The following is a 15,331-nucleotide window of genomic DNA, read 5'->3' on the forward strand; positions in this document are numbered from 1 at the left end:
GAGTTTTTCATGATATTTTTTTTTAAACTAGTTCACTTATAAAGGACATTTTGAAATGGTAAAATGGGGGTCCACATGCTGAGGTGTTGACACTGATACCAAAATAATACAAACAACTTGTCAACCTTTTTGTGTAAACCTTTTCAGTGTTGATATTTTATTTGTGTCAACCTTTTTTCAGTGTTGACCAACTGCCTGATGACCTTTTGATGTGGAATTATTGCCTGTAGCCCTAGACACATACCCCCAATTTCATAATTACCACTCAAGATTCATGTATTGGCCAGTGCTGCAGAACAGCAGAAAACACTGGGAAAATAGCATCAAGGCCGTTTTTTAAGAGATATGTGCATGTGCTGTAAAGAAGTCACCAAGAACATGATGTAGGCGCCATGTTCCTGGAGACCTGCCCAAAGTCCAAGTCTACTTTGCTGCCATCCAGGAGCCTGTACACAGTTGCTCTCCTCTCTTAAACTACCCATGGTCAGCAAACAAAAATATTGAAGACCTTGGGGCAAATGTAATAAGCCCGGTGAAGAGATAAAGTGGAAGGTGATAACGCACCAGCCAAACAACTCCTAACTGCCATTTTTTGAACATAGCTGTATGGCTGATGCGTTATCACCTTCTACCATCTCCACTTTATCTCTTCTCCAGGCTTAATACATCTGCCACCTTGAGAGCAATTTGTTCATCCCACTATACTCTTTCCCAGGCTCAATTTCCAGGTTAGAACTAATTCTATATTTTTTGTGCCAGACATTTTATGAACTTGCTTGGTGGTTGAAAGGCAGGCAAAGTTTGTGGACGAATGAAGGATGCACATGCTTGGTACTGTATTAGTAACAAGATTAATCACTACCATGCAGAATTCTGCACTGTATTCTCCTTCACCACTGAAATGGAAGAGGTTAATTCTGCCCTGTTTTTTATATTCAACTTCTCTCCGCTCTATTCCAAATAGGTACACTGGGGCTTTGTGTACTTTAGTTTAGTCTATGTTTAATTGTAAAATACTGCAATACATCAAGGAACAAAATTGGAGGAGGTGGGAGAAGAAATGCCAACAACATTTTCTGAAAATAAGCGAGGGGGTTATAGAATAATACTGACTAAAGAATAAAACATAGCCTGGATCTGGTGTAAACAGCTCTTGGCTAAGTATTTCTGCTGCTGTCATATAAACAGAATTATTTCCTAGCAATAAAATCCTACTAATGCTATTCACTGACTAAAACCACAGACTTGGCACTTAAAATAAAGAAAAATGGAAAGAAATTATAGTAAAAAGACCAAAATGTCTATAATCCATTCAAATTGTTGCTCCAAATAATTTCTATAGCACTTTATCCAAATCCCTCTGAACTGGCATAGGGAAATCGGCGAAAAATACCTTTTGATCATAAAAGAGGTTTCTGAGTCATGCACGCAGCAGACCAGCCGATAATGGAGATTAATCCCTAAGTTATGTGAGCTAGGCAAATGTAATCTCAATGGGGTTCGAAAGGGGTGTGTGTGTTTCATTTCTCCTAGTGTGATGTGCATAAAAATTCAGTAAGTACTCTTAGAAGAGGTGACAGTGTGGGGATAGGCAAAACTGATTTACATTAATGGTGATTTCGTTAATTTTTAGAAGTCCACTTTTTAGTCACTTCAGTGTATAGGACCTAGACAATTAAACTCTTAAGCAGCCTGCTGCATGGAAAGCGTCTGAACTAGGAGTGAAAGGATTCTATTGCGCATAATAATTGTATTTCTAGTGTTATTACATTTTGAGAAGCTGCAGTACCATTGCTCTTAATTAACTCACTTAAAGGGTCCCTGCTTCAGTGAATTGAGGTTAATAAAAGAAAATGCTCAGGGTGACAGCTGTCATGAGATGCAAGATTGGGAATTTGTGACATGCCTTCTTCTACTAAAAAGGCTGAATAAATCAAGTTGGTCTGGATGTGTTGTGAGGACCCCCTCATGTATTTATTTATTCACAGTTTCTTATATAGCACAGTATATTCCATTGCGCTTTACAATAGGACATGTAGGGTGACATTTCATAGAGTCCGATTTTGTGTTTTTGGCGATAATTAGGAAACAAAATGGCGTTATCGCATTTTTTCCTCAAATCATCCATTTAATAGCCCCAGACCCAGGGACCTACCTACGGGCTCAAGATAGGTAAGTATCAGTATGTGTGGGCTTTGGATGTATTAAAGTTTTATTTTTAATGGGTGTCAGTGTGTTTATTTAACTATTTATTTTACTGTGGAACTACAAGTGCCAGCGGGCCCTTTAATGCCCCGCATGCTGGGACTTGTGGTTCTCCAAGTCCCAGCATGCGGGGGAGGCTTGCTGGGACTCATAGTTCCACGGTATAAGAGAATAGTTTTTCATCTATTTTTTACACAGAATCAGCTCGATGCCCACAGCCCAGGGGCATCGAGGACAGGCCCAGGCTTCAGCATGGGCAGGTAATTCTGTAGGGGGGGACCCCTTCTTTGGGGGGTCCCCACTTCCCCAGGATCCCTGCCCATGCTGACTGGTCAGGGGGATGAATGCTTTGTCCGGGGGGACTTGTATAAAAAATCTCCCCCCGGCTGTGGCATTACCCTGCTGGCTGGTTGGGCCCGGTGCTGGTTGTTGAAATACGGGGGACCCCTACTCATTTTGTCCCCCGTATTTTGGGAACCATGACCGGCCCTTGAGCCTGGTGCTGGTTTTATAAAATCCAGGGGACCCCTATTTGGTTTGCCTCGTGATTTTATGAAACCAGGACCGGCTCTTTGAGCCCGGGGCTGGTTATGCTCAGGAGGGGGGACCCCATGCCGTTTTTTGCGCAATTTTTTGTTTTTACCAAAAATCGCATGTTTTGAAATGTGCACATTTTCATGACTGAAAATGCGCACATTTCTATGCCTTAAAATCGCCACAAATCGCACCATATCGCAATTTTCCCCCACAAATTCACATTTCATTAAATATGCGGATTACAAGGGAAAAATGTAAGTTCTAAAAGTGCGATTTGCGGCAATATGGTGCGATTTCTAAAAATGCAATAAAATCGCATTCTATTAAATGTCACAAACGGAATATGCTGTGCTATATAAGAAACTGTTCATAAATAAACATGGTGCCTGCACCTTGTTCTTGGGCACATAGAAGGCCCCCATCCACTAGGGTGACCTACCCCACCATCTCACCCGGCGGCCTCATCAAATCATACTCACAGTATGAGCACAGTACTAGCAGCGCTAATCCTCAAACATTATGTGGCTGATTTAGAGTTAGTTGCAAATACAACAAAATGTATTGCAGTGCAAGCAGATCCAGCGAGGAGGATGGGGTCAAAGATGGGGTCAAAGGGAACAGCCGGCCCAGTCCCTATGATGTAAGGAGCCCCAAAAGATGGCTGCTGCAGTGCAGGGATGGCTACAGTCCAGGAATGTATTGTTGTAAAGAAAATATATTGGATGCTGCACCAGATGGCTACCTGCCCATACAAGTGCCAGCTGGTTAGTGACTTGGACCTGACTTTCCAGCTACCGGTAACACCCTCCGCCCTACAAAATTATGTCAAGCAAAGTACAAGTGATGTGACTTTGCGTTCTCCCTTCTGCCCTTCCCTGATCTGTCTTTGCATTGGGCGCAGTCCTTGGGTGCAGCAGACACAGTGCTGAAGTGGAACCTGGAGGAGGTGGCTGAGTTGTAAGTGCCTGTAGAAGCCTCATTTTGAATAATTATTACAAAAAAAAAAAAAACACAGATAACATTCCATATGCAATTTAATATCAATGTGCAGTTGTTGCTATTATGGCCCAATGTAAGAGGCGTAAGTTCATCCCATTTTCCGGAAGGCAAGCTGGAAATTGGTGCCCCCCTCCCCTTTAAAATAAGTGTGACAATGACGGGTGGGTCTGGGTCAGACTCAGCGTCCAATCTCGCAGTCCAGTTGTGCAGCGGTGGGTGGATCGTTGCGTTCTGCAGCACAGGCTGAGCGGTACCAGGAAGTAGTCATCTTGTCCCCTATCCCAGGTTTTAGCAGAGCTCCTGAGACAGAGCCGATTAACTCTGCATTAGGAAGAGTTACGGTCACACTTGGGTCTCGTTGTGTTTAGGACAGTGGCTCTCACACAATTAAGGTATAGATGGTAGACAGTGACTAGGTCGACACCTAACAATGTCAACATACCATAGGTTGACATTGACAGACATTGACAGAGGGACATCACAAGCTTTAGGTTAACATGGACATGTTCAACATGAATAAGGTCACTTTTTTTGTGTCTATGTTGACATGGATACTGTATAGGTGCTTGCTGCACTCGCAATGCTTTGATGTTTGGCCTAGGGATGCCATGGCTTAAATTCTGATACTATAGGGTGCTGTGATGTTAAGCAGTCACTGGGTTAGGGCACACTAGATTGGACAATTGGTTCCTGTCTGCCAACAAAGTCTATGTCTCTTTGTACAGCTGAATTATTGGTGCATACAGGGGATGGATGAGTGGGTCTAGGTCTGGGTTCATTTGGTGCAGAGATATCAGTGTCCCCGAATGTGTACACCAGAAATTATTGGCACACACAGGGGAGGGAAGGCTGTGACCTCAAGGGGTGCATAATGCAAACATTTAGCAGGAACATTACAGGGTAAGACCTGCATGCTCTTTCATCATACCTTGGATTATTCTCTAAAATGGGAGAGCTCTCCCATTGTCCAAAAAACAGGGAACCCGCCCGCTTCCTGTTTCTTATCTGGAGTAATGGACAGCGTAGGTGGGGGTTGGGTGAATTAACAACACTACTCGCTATGAATTATGCCATCATGGGGGTGGGCCAAGGTTCTTTTTGCGTGATGAGAGGGCTCATGTGCAGGCTACATGCAAGCCCCCTCCTTTCCCATTGTGCCAGAGTCTATTGCGCATGTACACATCTCCAGGAACATGGTCCCTGGGACATCTATATTACTGTAAAAAGGATTGGTTTTGCACTTGCGCTGCTGAATCTAGATTGATACTCTGTGAACCACGCTGAACAAAAGGACACCTGGACACACTGTAAACATCACATTTAGAATTTTATGTATGAAAAGACATGTTAATAAAAACTGAATATACACATACAAGTAAATTAAATTAAAAAGCAGATACAATAAAATAATTTGTAACTTCTCATATACTTGGTTGCAATATGAGGCAAGCACTTGAATAAGGCAGTATCAATAGCCAACTCAAATGAGGTCACAAATTAATTAATAAGTGGGGGATGGATTCCAGGAGCAATATGAAGTCAATAATGGATTAGATCAGCCAGAGTGTTAGTAGCGGGGGGTAGTTTGTTAGATGAATTGGGGAAGATGCAAAAATGAAAATGGGGACCAAGCTGCGTGTAACATGCAACGCCAGGTGGTAGAGTTTCAGGTAACGCAATAGATCCATAGGTTATGCTCACCCTTCTTGGTAATGGATTCTGGAGGGATCGGGGAGCACGATGGCACGGCGGCTCGACCCGGTGCACGTGACGTTGTGTCGTCCGTGAGTGAGCGCTCCGGTGGGATGCGGCAGTTGAATAAGCCATGGGATAGCACTCCTGATGCTGGTGGCTGCAGGCAATAAGTGGGCTCCAAATATGATAGCGGAGACAAGTCAAACGAGCCGGCTCCGTGTACAGAGAGTCGTGACCTTTAGAGATGGGTTGACTCAGGGGCGGAAATTACATTGACGCGTTTCGTTTCCCAGGCAACCGAAACCTTTTTAAGACGGATTGTTCATGTCCACCTCTATACTATTTAAAGGCATGTGCATATCTACTTAAATACCATGTAAATGATCTAATAAAAATTTAATGCTAACAGCAAGTGTGCCCGGTGTCAGAATAGTAAATAAAGATACAATACAGATACATACAATAACATATATTCAACTAGAGGAATGCTTTATAAACATATCATTTTAAAAGTGTTTTTACAGAGAGGAATGATATAATTAGATTCAATTATAAGCTTAATAATTATCGCTCAAATTTATATTTGGAATAAACATTATACACATCAAAGCTCATTCAATACTTGCATATAGTACGAGATCACATAGAAGAGAGAGAAAGCTGAATTTTTAAATATATCAGATTTAGTTGTCAGGGTTCAAGTGAGATTAAATTCATTAATTAATTAGTTAACAGATCTATTTGTACAGGTAGTTCAAGGTCGCACGAGAGAGTACTGACTGGTGATGAATACATAAATATACAGAGCAAAAATGCATTCATTATTAATAGGTAGTAATCCATGATATTTACACTAGTGAGGATATAATATTACAAAAGACCTCCCATACCTGTAGGTTATTAGCGGATGTTTTACGCTAGAGATATAGTCTAAGGAAATATGATATAGAGATGGAAAGATGAGATTTTCTACGACATCTGGTAGTCATTATAAAGTCTGTTACCAGACAGAGGGGCAGATTTATTAAGCTTGAAGAAGAGATAAACTGGAGATAAAGCGGAGAAAAGGTAAAAGAAGATAAAGCACCAGCCAGTCAACTCCCAACTGTCTTTTTCAAACACAGCTGATTAGCTGGTGCTTTATCTCCTTTTACCTTTTCTCCGCATTATCTCCAGTTTATCTCTTCTCCAAGCTTAATAAATCTGCCCCTATGTATCTAGTCGGGTTCTGCAGCTAGTCTGTAGGGGGTGCCGAAAGCAGCGACTGCAAACCCCAGGCATCATGGTAACCCTATGTACCTTGGGTCGAAGCCGGTCTCCCCAGCCCGTGCAGAGTAGCCCAGAGTCCTTTATAGCATATCTATATTTGGATATACAAGGATAATTGAAGGAGGGATAGTATGTGAAAATGAAAAAAATATGTATAAGATAAATACATAAAAAATATATTAATATAAATACAGAAAAATATATATATATATATAAAGACGGAGAAATTAATTACAATCTTGGAAATATATCAGGGATTAATCAATGCAGGTTAAATCCAAGGCTTCATTTAGGCCTAGGGGGCTGAGAGTATCAAGTTTAAGTATCAAGTTTAAAAATCCAAGAGGATTCAGCTATACAAAGCTTTCTAAACCGATCCCCTCCTCTCTATTTGATAATATCATCAATGCCCATGACTGTGAGGCCACTCGGGTCTCCATTATGATGTTCAGAAAAATGTTGCGGAATGCTATGATAAGCCACTTTTTTTAAAATATTATTGCGGTGCTCTCTGAATCTGGTTTTTATACTGCGAGTTGATCTCATACTGTAGTCGACATGGGCATTCAAGGATGTAGACACAGTATTCTGTGTCGCAGTTTATAAAATGTTTAATAGCAAATGTTTTGTTGTTTGAAAAAAGATACTATCTTATTCATTTTATTGCACATATGTTTACATGTAAGGCATATCTTTTTATTGCATCTATAATTGTCTAATGGTTTATTTGGGAGCCAGGAAGATTGGGAGATTTGTGGAAGAAGAGGTAAGAGGCTGGGGGATATGTAGTCTTTGATGTTTCTATTCCTTTTAAATATTATTCTGGGCTTCACACAGGCGGTTAGAAGTATTTTGTCATATTTGAGAATCTCAGAATTTTTTTAGGATAGTCTTTTTAATATCTGAATATTTAGTATTGAACTTTAATATAAATAGAGGGGGATCTTGGTTCAGATCTATGGACTCTTTCGCTTTCATCTTAGGTTTTAATAAGTTTTTCCTTGCAGTAGTCTCTGTTATATGGGAGGCCTCTTGAAGGAATGGTTTAGGATAGCCTCGTCTCCTGAAGTGACCAAGCATGGAATCTGACTGTGATTTGAAATCACTGTCGAGTGTGCAGTTCCTATTTCAAATCACAGTCAGATGTATATAATGTTTATTGCAAATATAAATTTGAGCGATAATTATTAAGCTTATAATTGAATCTAATTATATCATTCCTCTCTGTAAAAACGCTTTTAAAATGATATGTTTCTAAAGCATTCCTCTAGTTGAATATACGTTATTGTATGTATCTGTATTGTATCTTTATTTACTATTCTGACACCGGGCACACTTGCTGTTTTATTTTTATTCGATCAATTACATGGTATTTAAGTAGATATGCACATGCCTTTAAATAGCATAGAGGTGGACATGAACAATCCATCTTGAAAAAGTTTCCGGTTGCCTGGGAAACGAAACGTGTCGACGTCATTTCCGCCGCTGAGTCAACCCATCTCTGAGGTCACGGCTCTCTGTACACTTGACTTGTCTCCGCTATCATATTTGGAGCCCACTTATTGCCCGCAGCCACCAGCATCAGGAGTGCTATCCCATGGCTTATTCAACTGCCGCATCCCACCGGAGCGCTCACTCACGGACGACACGACGTCACGTGCACCGGGTCGAGCCGCCGTGCCATCGGGCTCCCCAATCCCTCCAGAATCCATTACCAAGAAGGGTGAGCATAACCTAAGGATCTATTGCGTTACCTGAAACTCTACCACCTGGCGTTGCATGCGCTAACAGGTTACACGCAGCTTGGTTACCATTTTCATTTTGACTGTTTTGGCTTGCATCTTCCCCAATTCATCTAACAAACTACTACCCGCTACTAACACTCTTGCTGATCTAATCCATTATTGACTTCATATTGCTCCTGGAATCCATCCCCCACTTATTAATTAAATCATGACCTCATTTGAGTAGGCTATTGATACTGCCTTGTTCAAGCGCTTGCCTCATATTGCAACCAAGTATATGAGAAGTTACAAATTATTTTATTATATCTGCTTTTTCATTTAATTTACTTATATGTGTATATTCAGTTTTTATTAACATGTCTTTTCATACATAAAATTCTAAATGTGATGTTTACAGTGTGCCCAGGTGTCTTTTTGTTCAGCGTGGTTCACAAAGTCTCAATCTAGACTCAGCAGCGCAAGTGCAAAACCAATCCTCTTTGCAATTTCTTGGTGAGTTGCTAGCAGACTCACTTGCACCTGCTGCAGCTGTTAATCTGGAGGTTTGATTTTCTTGTGTTTTACATGTGGTTCCAAAATAAATTTTACTAAGCGCCAGGTCCTGCGGACTGAGGAGGAGCCTAAGAACCCTCCTGCGTTCACAGATTTTTCTCTTTCTATATTACTGTGCCATTTTCTATGTGACTTCTGTCTGCAGTGCAGGCTGCCACGGTACACCAGAGTATGTATAATTATGTGAGTGCAGGGTGTGAGGTGTGGGACCCACTAGACCTTCGGCCTATATGCACCTTACACCCTGTTCCCATTATAGATACAAAAATGGGTGGAGCCTTGTGATATGATTCAAACCACCACCCCATGCCCCTTCCACCAGAACCTTCCACCCCCCTGAGAACAGATCAGAGAAGTAGCTTAGTATATTTTGTATGATGGCTCCACAACTCTAAATCATTGTACGTAGTACATTGTTCAGGTAATACAAATGTTGCACTCAAGAGCTTGTTTTACCCCTAGTTCTAATTTAGGCCCAATATATGCAGTGTCTGTTCCACTTGTCGCACACAGGAATAAAATAATATAGAGAAATACTCGTTAGAATTAGATGTAATGGGGCAATTCAGGGCCCTAGACAGGAACCTATGATATATTGCTATTAATCCAGAAACTGCACTATCACACTCCATTGACTAATCTTTCCTTTTCAGCTAGAGAATTTAATGAATTCGCTCTTTTCACAGGGACTGTGATTTTTACATTCCAAATGTGCTGCAGAATCAGAAAATAGGCATACAAATAATGCTGTTCTCCCTGTGCTGGGTCTGCTTAAGTCAACACAGTAAGGTGTCTGTAAATGTTTATTTAGAAAAAGAACAAACTGGAACCAAAGAAAAAAAATGGTTTCTCTGCTGAAATCTGAAAATCTAAGAATCGAGAAGGCAGAGTCCCCACATTAGACATCATATTACCAACTTCAAGTATAATACATATTTGACAATGTGTTAAGGCAGTGATGGGTAATAAGATGCTCAAGGGCAGTCAGCACACCAGGCATTCAGCTGCAGCCCCTGGCTCATTGCTGCTTTGTTCTCCGCCAGGCATTTTATTTTGCTTTATGATCCATATGCCATGGGACCTACAGTATTTCCTGCATTATCTTTAGTAGACCTTCACACACAACTGCAAATGAACATTGGCTGGTTAAGAAACAGAGAATAATACTGAACTTGATCTAATGTTTTGCCTGAGGCAACCAACTTCTATGTTATGACCTCCTCCACATCACATGATCTCATCTACACATTATAAGGAAGCTCACAGAGCTAGCAGCACATCTGAAATCAGAGGAAATGAGATGTTCAGTAACACATTATCTACCTCCTAGCTGCTCAGTTAAGAGCAGTATGATTCTGGATTACTTCTACAGCAGGTAGGAAATATTTAGGCAGATGATGTAACTCTTAAGACTTTGATGTGTATAGCTTAATCCTTGATACGGTAACATCTCCTCTTTTAGTTTCTCCAGCAACTGCGGCTACCATGAAATAAAACAAAATTTTCCTAAGAGACCCACGGATCTAAAAAAAACTACATACAAATAGTGACATATATACCTCTGATACAGTCACATTCATCAAAGAATGGTTGATTGTTTCAGTTATAGAATCCAAATAGGCAGTTCAGACAGTCCATTTAATTACTGGCAGGACAAAAGACAATTTGGAGGCCCTTGCACAAACTGGCTTTGCTTTATTTAATATTCCCACCCTCCAGTGTGTACTCTGAAACTATTTTCAGTGCAGCCGGGAACCTTGTCAGTGATCAGTGTAGGAGGTTGCTTCCCCAAAATTTGGAAAAGATGATCATCAAAATTAATTACAAATTCCACAAGGAAGAACTTTGCTGGCAATTACGACAAAAATACAGAGGCGCCTCTAATGGTGGATTCCAGCGGGGACAAATTAATAGTGTGTAAAGAAGAGGATATGCACCCTGATGGGGTGAGCAATGGGATGATGATGACGACATCTTGCCTGTGTACAGCCAGGTTGTGCATGGAGAGATCGTTGCCAGCAATGTCCCCTGCCCATTGGCAGCTTGTTTTGTTGGGGAGCAAACAAACCAATTATTTCAGCCAGTTTGGCAGTCCCATGCATAACCTGTTGAATATATACAACATAAAGGTGGGTGGAAGGGCCCAAGGACAATTCCATCTTGCACCTCTTTTCTTTGCATGATGCACTGTTTGGAGAAATAAATGTTATTGAGGTTAATAATACCATAGGTCAAAATTCTGTGATTTTAGTAGTTTATATGATTTTTGCAAAAAATACAGATCAAAAACCAAATCTCGCATGGGCAATTTTGGCAAAACCAAATACAGATCCCAAACACTGCCGGAGATACAGATCCAAAACAAAAACCAATGACGGAGGGCAGCGCACATCCCTACTTGTAACCTCTAAACTATATAACAACAATATATGCATTTAAATGATTTATGCAACTTCTAAATATATATAGCCAGGGCTATTTTTCTGCAGGCTCCAGCAGGAACTGAGGCCCTTATTCTAGTTCACTCTATCTGACAAAATATTTCTTAGATGGACAAAACCATGTGCACTGCAGGTGAGGCATGTGTAAAACCCCACCCAAATCTAATTATCTCTGCACAAGTAACACCTGCCTCACCTGCAGTGCACATGGTTTTGTCCATCTAATGCCCCCCATACACAGTCCGTTTTTTCAGTCCGTTCTGTACTTTTAAAGTACACATCGGATCGGATCGCATCCCTAGTGCATGCAGTGTGCATGCACTGCGATCCGATACGATGTGTACCTAGTACAAAAAGTATGTGCAGCACATACTTTTTGTACCGTACTATGTGATGTGCGGGAGCGCGCATCGCATAGTACAAAACGGAGCCGGACGCAACGGAGCGTCTATGGGCTCCTTTAGAGATATTTTGTCAGAAAGAGTGAACTAGAATAAGGGCCTCAGTTCCTGCTGGAGCCTACTGAAAAATAGCCCTGTATATAGCCATAATGTAATGTAAAGGTGTCCATACACTGAGCCGATTTGCACCGATTTCAGATGATTCTTATGAATCGGGTCATCAAATCAACCCAAATCTGGTCAGTTAGATGTCCTCTCAGATCCGATGTGCAGTCCCGTGCAAATTGGACCTGAGTCGGTGGTGGGACCTGCTGGCCGTTTGACCAGCCGACCTGGGACCTCCCTTGCGGCGGCAAGCTATGTGGGAGCAGGGACGCATGCAATCCGTCAGAACACATTGTGATGGATCGCATGCGTCCCTGCCACCCGGTAAGGTCCAGGGGGTTCGAGGGGTATAGGGTGGCCATACACTGCTGCGAGACATCACAGCAGTGTATGGGCACCTTAAGTGTATTACAAGTACCTCTTTAGCATTAATATAATTAAGGTCCAATGTGCAGCATTAGATACCTGATGTGGAAGAAGAAGTTGGGCATTTTTCCTGAAAGGTGCCAGCAGGACACAGAAAATCATTACTCAATATTTACTAAGGTTATGGACCTGCACTGGAATGCAATTACTTTCATATTTTCTTTTTTCCCCCAAACAATTATTTTATAGTGAAATCATAAATATACCTGTTTGAGGTTACTTTTAGACGTGCAACTTATTTTATCGATTTGATTAACATTCCCTTGTGTGTGTTTTTTCTGGACCAGATTTCTGCATTTCCAAGGTTTGCTGTAAACTTTTATATTGAGAACACATAATTGGAGTTACATATTCAGCTTGCGGATCACAACCCTACACTGATTGCATCCTGAGCCGATGCTTATTCCCGTCTTTGTTAATGTTGTTTCTTTGCCTTATTTGATCCAGACCCACTGCCAACATGGTAAGTCACTCGTAGCTACAATATATACATTTGCAAACATGTGCTTATATACAAAAATTATTGGCTGCCAGGATGACTCCAGACAGACCATGTTCTTGTATTCCTTGTGGTTCCAGCGAGAAAAAAGAAACCCAAATTACAGTGAGGGAATAGACTCTTTGTAAGTGTCTGTTCTGTGTCATCTGTGCAGACTCTGGCAGATGTTGGGCTTATTATACTTCTGCACCATAACAATGAGTGACAGCTTCCAAGAAAAACACTGAAGAAAAAACAGCATTTGCACCGGCTAGAGTGAAATACAAGGAGTTAATGTGCCTGTTCAACAGTAAAACAGTAAGCTAATGTTTCCCAGTTTAGTCATTAATCCTGCAGCCCTAACCTTCTTTTGTGTGCTCTTTTTGAAAGCTGAAGTAGCTGCCAATTTAAAGCCAGCAAAAATGACAGCCAGTGTCAGACGTAATAGCCATGTGAGCCAGATTCAGCCATAAAGAGGGGAGCAGCAGGTGCAGCCATTTCTGTCAGAGGTGTAGTGTGTCACCGCAGGCTGATAGGGTGGACGAGTCTCTGTGTGGTCCCATAAGTAGGCTACATTTAACAAACATGCATCTATTGTGTATACTAATAATAATAAATTATACACAATGCAGTTATGTTTAGATGAAATCGTACTGGGCCCAAGCCTGTTACATTTAACTCCTCTGTTTTTGGAACTAGACTCACTTTAATTAATTCCAGTACTTTTTTGTGATAAATGGTGGTTTTAGGAAATGGAGGTCAGAGGAAGTAAATTGTCTTCAATTAATGTTATTAATATACATATTGCTGTATATGAACACACATATGTGTTTCCAATATTACATTTAGTAGAAATTTCTTAGAACATAAAAAAGTGTTTATAATGGTTTGTCTTACTTTTGATAGTTTGTAGTGATTTGTGATTTCATGGTTTACCACTTTAAATCATATATAAATATATTTAGATGAATATCAATGGGCCGGCACTCAGAGACTGAATAAATCCAAGCTGGCCTTGGTACCCCCACATATATCTAGCAAATATAACTCACTTTTACTAATTTGGTGGAGTGCTCCAGGTGGGAACTTGAACTGCACTATAATTAGTCTTGAGAACAGTGGCGTAACTGTAAATTTTGCGCCCCCCCTGCCAAAAAGTTTGTGGTGCCCCCCGGCTCCTCTCCAGCATGTTTCCCCAGCGTTTGATGTGATGACGTCACACGCATAATGGAGAAGCTGAAGCAGGAGAGAGGAAGAGAGACCAGCATACACTGCTGCTTCCCTTGGCTCCGACGCATTCCAGACCACCCTAGCACGCCCATTCGCCCGCCCACCCGCCCGCCCATCCTGTACACAGTAGCCAATAGCTGGCTCTGTGTACAGTCAATTGAATCAGTGGGGGGATTTGTCTGCTCTGCCATGGCCGCACCCGCGCTGTGATTGACTCGCCTACAGTGCTCAGTCAATGGGCAGCGGCAGGCAGCAGCATGTCGATGCGTCGAGCAGGTGCCGGCGCCCACACAGACCCCATTGCTACTTGCTCCCCCAAGCGGCTGCTGGGGCTGCCTCACAGTAGTTACGCCACTGCTTGAGAAGGCACCCCAGCTAACTACCCTTTCATCTAGGAGTGAAAAAGCACACACACATACTAATTTACTGTTTTCCTCTGGGATTATTTATTTAAATCTTTAGCTCCAATCTATTCAATCCGGTTTCTCCTTTAGAATTATTTCTTCAAGTCTTCAGCTCCATTCCAGTCAATCCAGTTACGCCTCTGGACATATATTCATCAGTCTTCTGTCTTCAGCTTCAGTCTGGTAACTCCTGTTACAAATCCTGAATTTTTTTTTCAAGTCTTCAGCTCCAGTCTGAGCAATCTGGTTTCTCTTCTGGAATTATATTTCTTCAAATCTTCAGCACCAGTCCAATCAGTCCAGTTATTCCTCTGGAGTTACGCTCGGCGGGGCTGTCCCCTGTAATCCCCCCCAGTGATTAGCGGCCAGGGCGATATATTAACAGCCGCCCAGGCATTAAATCTCCCCGGCCACTTCGCCAGCCCAGGTCTATCGCCCGTTGCAGGGCCAACACTTTGTCTTGGTGCTTCTGGCTCGGGCTGCGCTGGAGATCTCCCGGTTTCAGTGAGGTCTCGCGCATGCCCATTAGAGCTGACCGGGGAAAAGCAAAGGACGTGCAGGACATCGGGGGAGCCGATAAGGAGAGCAGTTAACGCTGGGCATAACGGCTCTCCTTATCGGCTATGGGGGGATCATGCATCTGCCTATAATGGGTGACCGCTTCTCCACGTTATGCTGGAGAAGCGGGACCCGTTATTTAAAAAACGTTAGGGGCAGATTCATACATCTGCCCCATAAAGTCTGTGCAGCCCGTGCTTTTTGAAGTAGGTCCCGATCGCATCATGTCACACAAATCGCATGCAAATCGATTGCGATGCAATCTAGTTCAAAATGCACAGGGGAA

Source organism: Crinia signifera, chromosome 6 (assembly GCF_055691185.1).
Source record: "Crinia signifera chromosome 6, ASM5569118v1, whole genome shotgun sequence".
In the NCBI taxonomy this organism is placed as follows: Eukaryota; Metazoa; Chordata; class Amphibia; order Anura; family Myobatrachidae; genus Crinia; species Crinia signifera.